Raw genomic sequence first — 6,366 nt, forward strand, 5'->3', positions numbered from 1 at the left:
GAAAACAGTCTGGTCATTCCTCTAAAGGTAAAATATGGGGAAATGGACTTGGCCCAGTGGTTGGGGCGTCCGTCTACCACATGGGGGGTCCGCGGTTCAGACCCTGGGCCTCCTTGACCCGTGTGGAGCTGGCCATGCGCAGTGCTGATGCGCGCAAGGAGTGCCGCGCCACGCAGGGGTGTCCCCCGCGTAGGGGAGCCCCACGCGCAAGGAGTGCGCCCGTGAGGAAAGCCGCCCAGCGTGAAAAGAAAGAGCAGCCTGCCCAGGAATGGCGCCGCCCACACTTCCTGTGCCGCTGACGACAACAGAAGCGGACAAAGAAACAAGACTCAGCAAATAGACACAGAGAACAGACAACCGTGGGAGGGGGGGGGATTTAAATAAATAAATCTTAAAAAATAAAATAAAATAAAGGTAAAATATGGAGTTATCAGATGACCCAGAAAATCCACTCCTAGGTATATCCTCAAGGGAATTGAAAACATATGTCCACACAAAACTTCAGGCACAGATGTTCATAGTAGCATTATTCATAAGAGCTGAAAAGCAGAAATGTCCCAAATGTCCATGAACTGATGAATGGATAAACAAACTGTGATATATCCATATAATGGAATACTAATATTATTTGGCAATAAAAAGGAATGGAGAACTCCTACATGCAAAGTTCATACATGAACTTTGAAAGTATCACGCTAAGTGAAAGAAGTTAGTTACAAAAGGCCATATATTCTATAATTCTGTTTATATGAAGTGCCCAGAATAGGCAATTCTATAGATTCAGAAAGTAGATTTGGGTTTGCCCGGGGTTGGGTGGGGGGGAACTGAGAAGATTATGGCTAAGGAGTACAGGGTTTCTTTTTTGGGTGATGGAAATGTTCTAAAATTGATGGTGCAATGGTTACAAACTCTGTGGATATATTAAAGGTCGGTGAATTGTTCACTTTAAATGGGCAAATTATAGGAAATATGAATTGCACCAAAACATAAAAATAAAAACTGTTACAAAACAAATGACCAAACATAAAAAACAGACTGGCATGTGAGGAATAAAAAAGGATATTTGTCCAGGATTAGTCAGTGTAGTTGTCTAACTACAGTGAGTTTGAATATGGAGATAATCTCTTTAAATTGTGGGGTCAGGCACAGAATATATATACAAGGCTTGGTTTGTGGCTCGCTATGGATGTGGCTAAAAGGCCACAATGTGGTGAACCAAACTAGGTTAACTACCAAAAAAACCCCACAAAACCCAGCAGCACACACATCAAGGAATTGTCTTCCCCTTAACTCTGCAAATCTCACCTTCCATCCTGGAAGATGTTTTATAATTACTTGTCATTCTATAAAATCTTGGGTAATGTTTCTCCCAAACCACCTCACTTCTGGTGGTGGTGGTGATGGAGCGGAGAGGACCCAAATCATTTCGTCTGTCTTGACTCAAAACAAGTCATCTAGGGCACTTTTGGATTTCATTCATAATAGAGCCAAGGTTTTAGACCAAAATATGAGGCTGCCACATAAAGCAATCACGGCATGAATGAAATTAATTCTGTCACTGTTGTGCATCTGGTATGTAAAAAAATATAGCGATCTGCTTTCAAATTAAAATCCTGAGTGTGTATTAGTCATTGTTACTCTCCTCCACCATCTTTCTGATAAGTGATATTAATAGTCAATAGATTGGCTAATAGGGTACAAATGAGAGCTTTATTTGCATTAACTACCAAAAGAAATTATTTATTCTCTCATTTTAATACAACTTGTCCTTTTCCTTGAAGGTTTGTAGTTTTTTCAATTGTTAGGGGAAATATGTGTTAATGTTAATCTCTAAACTGAAACGTAACAAATATAAAAACCTTCCACTTTATGTGTATGAATAATTTTAATCTCTTATTTAAAAGAGTTCAATATCTCTAGCAACTGGGAGAGGTGGTAGATGGGAGAGAATGTAGATCTAACTCAGCAGCATAAATGCAGGGTGAACCCCAGCAGCTGGGTTACTTAACCTAAGTTTTGGTTTCCTTAGCTCTCAAATAAAAATTTAATTTTAAAGATTCTAACTGTCCTCAATATGTCTATTTTTGCCTGCCCGGTCCACAGGTCCAGCTGTTAAGTGATCCATGATTTACTATTTTCTAGACAGAGAAGCACTGAGATAACCAGGTTCTTCCAGGAATCCGAGCTAAGAGACACGGAGATGCTGCAGTTGGTGATGTGTGGTGGAGCTGAGGAATCACGATGGCCGCCATGTTGGACCATGTATGAAACGAGTAAGGAGGGGAACTGGGCAAGGGAGAAGAGTATGAACAAAAATCCAGAGAGAAGCAAGAGCAGGGAGATCAGGTGGCTTACAGAGACAATAGCCTTGGATCTCTGCTTTCTGTTCTAGTCCATCTGAGCCTGGTTATAGTTTGGTTGTTGTCCTTGGCTTGCTTGGGGTGTCTCAGTGTTTATGTTGAGCTGCACTTTTACTAATTGATCAAGTTTGAGTGTGTTTCTGTTTCTTGCAAAAAAAAAAAAAAAATTGAGAGTGGGGATATAGCCTTAATTAAAACATCTTCCTTCCTACCTTACAGAAGTACATTCAAGATCAAAGGGCTTCCCTTGATTGACTGTGAACAGGAACCATATCTTTTTTTCCCAGTATTTAAGTTGTTTACTCTCTAAACAGAATATAATTCTTGAGCTAAAACAGGAATAATGAGACAAAATGTTTCTGAAAATACAATAGAAAAACATTGCTCACTGGTTTATTTTTCCAAATGAGCGATAGGCTATTTATAAATAAGCAGATTTCCAATGAAACGTATTAAAATGGCAATCCTATCAGCTTGAAATCTAAATGAGAAAAATTTATTAAGGTACATTTGATCTGTGAGTTTTAAACAAACTTTCTGATGTAATGACAGATTCATTTTAGTTTTGTCCTCCCAAGCACAAAAGCACCAAAATTGTCAAAGAACACTTAATATTTAGTAAAACAGTAAGGAATATAAAAATTAAAGAGGGGTGGAGTTTTCAAAAGGAAATCTTTGGAAATCAGTTTACTGCAAATAAAACTTACTAAATGGTGAGTGCGCACTCCTGATATACATAAATACTAATAACTAATAGGTACTCCAGAAATGGCAGAGCTTGAAACAATGGATATTAAATAAATTAAAGGTACTTCAGATACAAAGGAGAAAACAAAACAGTAATTAAAGAATGAAATAACCAATTCCACAACATTACACAGACAGGAAGGATGAATTGAACAAAACCAGGTATAAACTTTTCCCCAATGTTTTCATCAGGGTGTGGTTTTTTTTTCCCTTTAAGCTTGCATAAATTAGATTACAAAAATTCTTCTTTCCATTCTAAGTATTAATATTTTACCCTTTAAAGAGAAGGATCAGGAAGAGAGAGAAAATTCCAAATCCTTTTTGAAATTTATTGCCAGGTCCATTTAGACCAAACCAGTGACAACTGTCTGTACAACAAGAAGAGCCACACACATTTTGCTTTCCTTGAGCTCCTCGCTGTAATATCTACAGTACACGGGAAGCACAGTTTGGGAGAAACAATCAATTTAGGAAACTCTCCTAAAGGTGACACTACAACCATAACCACATCTCCTTACTTTACAAGTGAAACCCAAATGGCTTTTTTTTAAAAATAAAAACTGTTGTAATAAGAGACAAAAGGTAGAGTCTGTCCATGTTAACAGTCATAACAGAACATTTGCAGAGTGGCAGTGTTCTGTCATGATAATACTTAGGAGCATCCAATGTTTTCTGCCATAGATTGTAGCAAAAGAGTTTGAAAAGGACCCGTAAAAAAAAGTTTTGTTCATCAGGTATGTTTCAAGTCATGATTAAGCAGATCTGCTATATACCATTCAGCAAAGATGTGGTCAAAGGTAAACACGATGACATTTTTGTTCAAAATCTCAGTCATAATCTCAAAGGAGTCCTTCATAAGAAAACCACATGTAAAATATATCCTTGTATGGAATTCAAAAACTGATCATACAAAAAATTGTTTTAAAAAAATGAGATCATTAAAAGTGTCTTTCCCAGCAAAGCTGGACATTAGGCTGTCCTCACTGAACTGCTATTATTGCTGCTTTTACTGTAACTTGGGTCGTTTTTTTCTAGCCACATTTCAGCCAATTGCTGTGTGGGCCCACATGTGGCTGCTTTGGACCCCAAGCACATTTTGTACTGTTTGGGGTTAAGACTGGGGTCACAAAAGGCAGGATGGTGGATGTGGACTACTACTTCTTGAGGAGCCGTATATTTTTAGTATTTGCGTTCTTAAATATTTGCTTAATTGAACTGAAATTGTTAATGTGTGTGACAGTGCTTTAAAAACTGGAAGCACAATGCTGATAGAGAACATAAGGGATTATTAATAATTTGATTAATATTTTATGAAATCCCCATTAGTCATTTTTGTGTATCTGCCACAATGAATAACGCCAAAAGCAACAGCTAAAACATATGAAATTGGATAACTTCACTTCTTCATCTGAGTAATTTTAACTTTAACCCTCTTCTAGATGGAAGGTAAAACTTAAGGGAGTCCTTAGCCAATAACCAAGGCAGTTCCTGCTTGAAGTCGATGTTCAGGTTCCTGTAGGTGAAAGGACGTTTGCTCATTTGAGTAAACTTTCTAGCACAGAGCTGTCAGGATCTAGGCAAAGTCTGAGTCTCAATTTCGGCACCTCTGCTGGAGATAGAGCAAGATAAAATGAAGGGTGGTGTTTTAGCTTCACAAGTCTCCTTTTAGTCCACATCAGAATTAAGACAATAACGAAATCCCGTTACTGAAGAAGTGCTTTTGTGGACGCTAAGTTGTCCAGGTTACCTGGGTTGACCACTCCACCTCACCTGGGAAGCCTCCAGGCTACATATTCAAACTGGAGAAAAGAAAAGACACAACCCTCCAAGGATTAAAGAAAGACTTCAGATCCAAACAACTGTGGGCTGTTCCCTTCATGATGTGGCTACGTGTCCAAACTATAAATCCTGTGGGAGAAGAAATTCTAGATACAGGGCTAGTTCAAAGAGCGCTTGTATATTTCACAACGGCGCCAGAAGCTGACTGACCCGACGCGCAGACGCTGGCCCGCTGGAAGCTCACGCTGCTTCCCTGCTGGCCTGGGCCAGTCCCGTGGCCACCGCCATTTTAGAAGTCCACCCTATCTTATAAGGCAAGCGCAACGTGCCAGCTAGGATGGGAGAGACCACCTTCAAAATGTCTACAAACGACCTCTCCCCATCTTAGATGCCACCTCCCCGGTCTTAATTACTCCCAGAAAGTGAGAGTCATCCCAGGATCCTTCAGTGACATTTTCCAGTTTCCTGTCGGCTCCACTTACGAGAAACAAATGGGCTGGCTGGCCTCCCTCTAGATTGAGTTTTTCATGAAGTCATTACTTCTGTCACAGGGAGTATTTTCAAATTGAAAAATCTGAAACAATAAATGATGGTGAAGCAGTTAATAACTGTTAAGAAATCACATTTGGAAAATTGCATTTAAGCAATAACCTTTCTCCCTGTAATTAAATGACAGAAAGGTCCTGGTTTTAATTAAGTCAGCAATTTATAGTTATGAAGCTATACTTCACTATGCAGATTAGCAAATGATAGGTCACAGAACACCCTGAGTGCATTTTGAGTGGGCCTGATATGGTAATTACTCCACTGTTCAGTGGTGACCACATTGAACCGTATCTCTAGATGAAACAATTTTCTTTTCCTTGCTCCATGATGTATAACTAGGATGAGTAAATGTACCACGAGCACTGCCTTGCGCATCTTTAAATTAAAATGGATTTTAAATGAGGGGGCACGAGTGGAGGGAGCGTGTTTGAAGAACAGCGCCGGGAGTGAATGGGCCACTAGTCACCGCTGGTGAGCAGAGAATATATCATTGTTTTACAGGGCTTTCTATCTTGTGCCTGAGTGTTTGCTGCAGATTTATGAGGAAGTAAAATGCTAATGTTACTGTATTTATAAACATATGATGGAGGTTTCATCTATAATTTATTCGCCGGCCCTATTCTCTGCCCCCTCGGAAAGGAAAATGAAATGCTGTGTTGGACAGCCAAAAGGGTCATTAATGCAGCTTTCACATTCTATTTAACTAACCCCAGCTCATATTACACATTGATGATCACATTGTGAGACGCTTTCTGAAATGCTCATTGTATCTCGTCTCCTCTCTGCCTCAGCTTCAGCCAGTGCAGAATTCTAGCAGTCACCAAATGGTTTCAAATAGCGAGTGGGAAACTGGGTGGGCTAGTGTGTGTGTGTGTGTGTGTGTGTGAGAGAGAGAGAAAAGGTGGAGGTGGGTGCCAGACTGGAAGGAAGGGAA

The sequence above is a fragment of the Dasypus novemcinctus genome, chromosome 10, assembly GCF_030445035.2.
Source record: "Dasypus novemcinctus isolate mDasNov1 chromosome 10, mDasNov1.1.hap2, whole genome shotgun sequence".
Taxonomy (NCBI): Eukaryota; Metazoa; Chordata; class Mammalia; order Cingulata; family Dasypodidae; genus Dasypus; species Dasypus novemcinctus.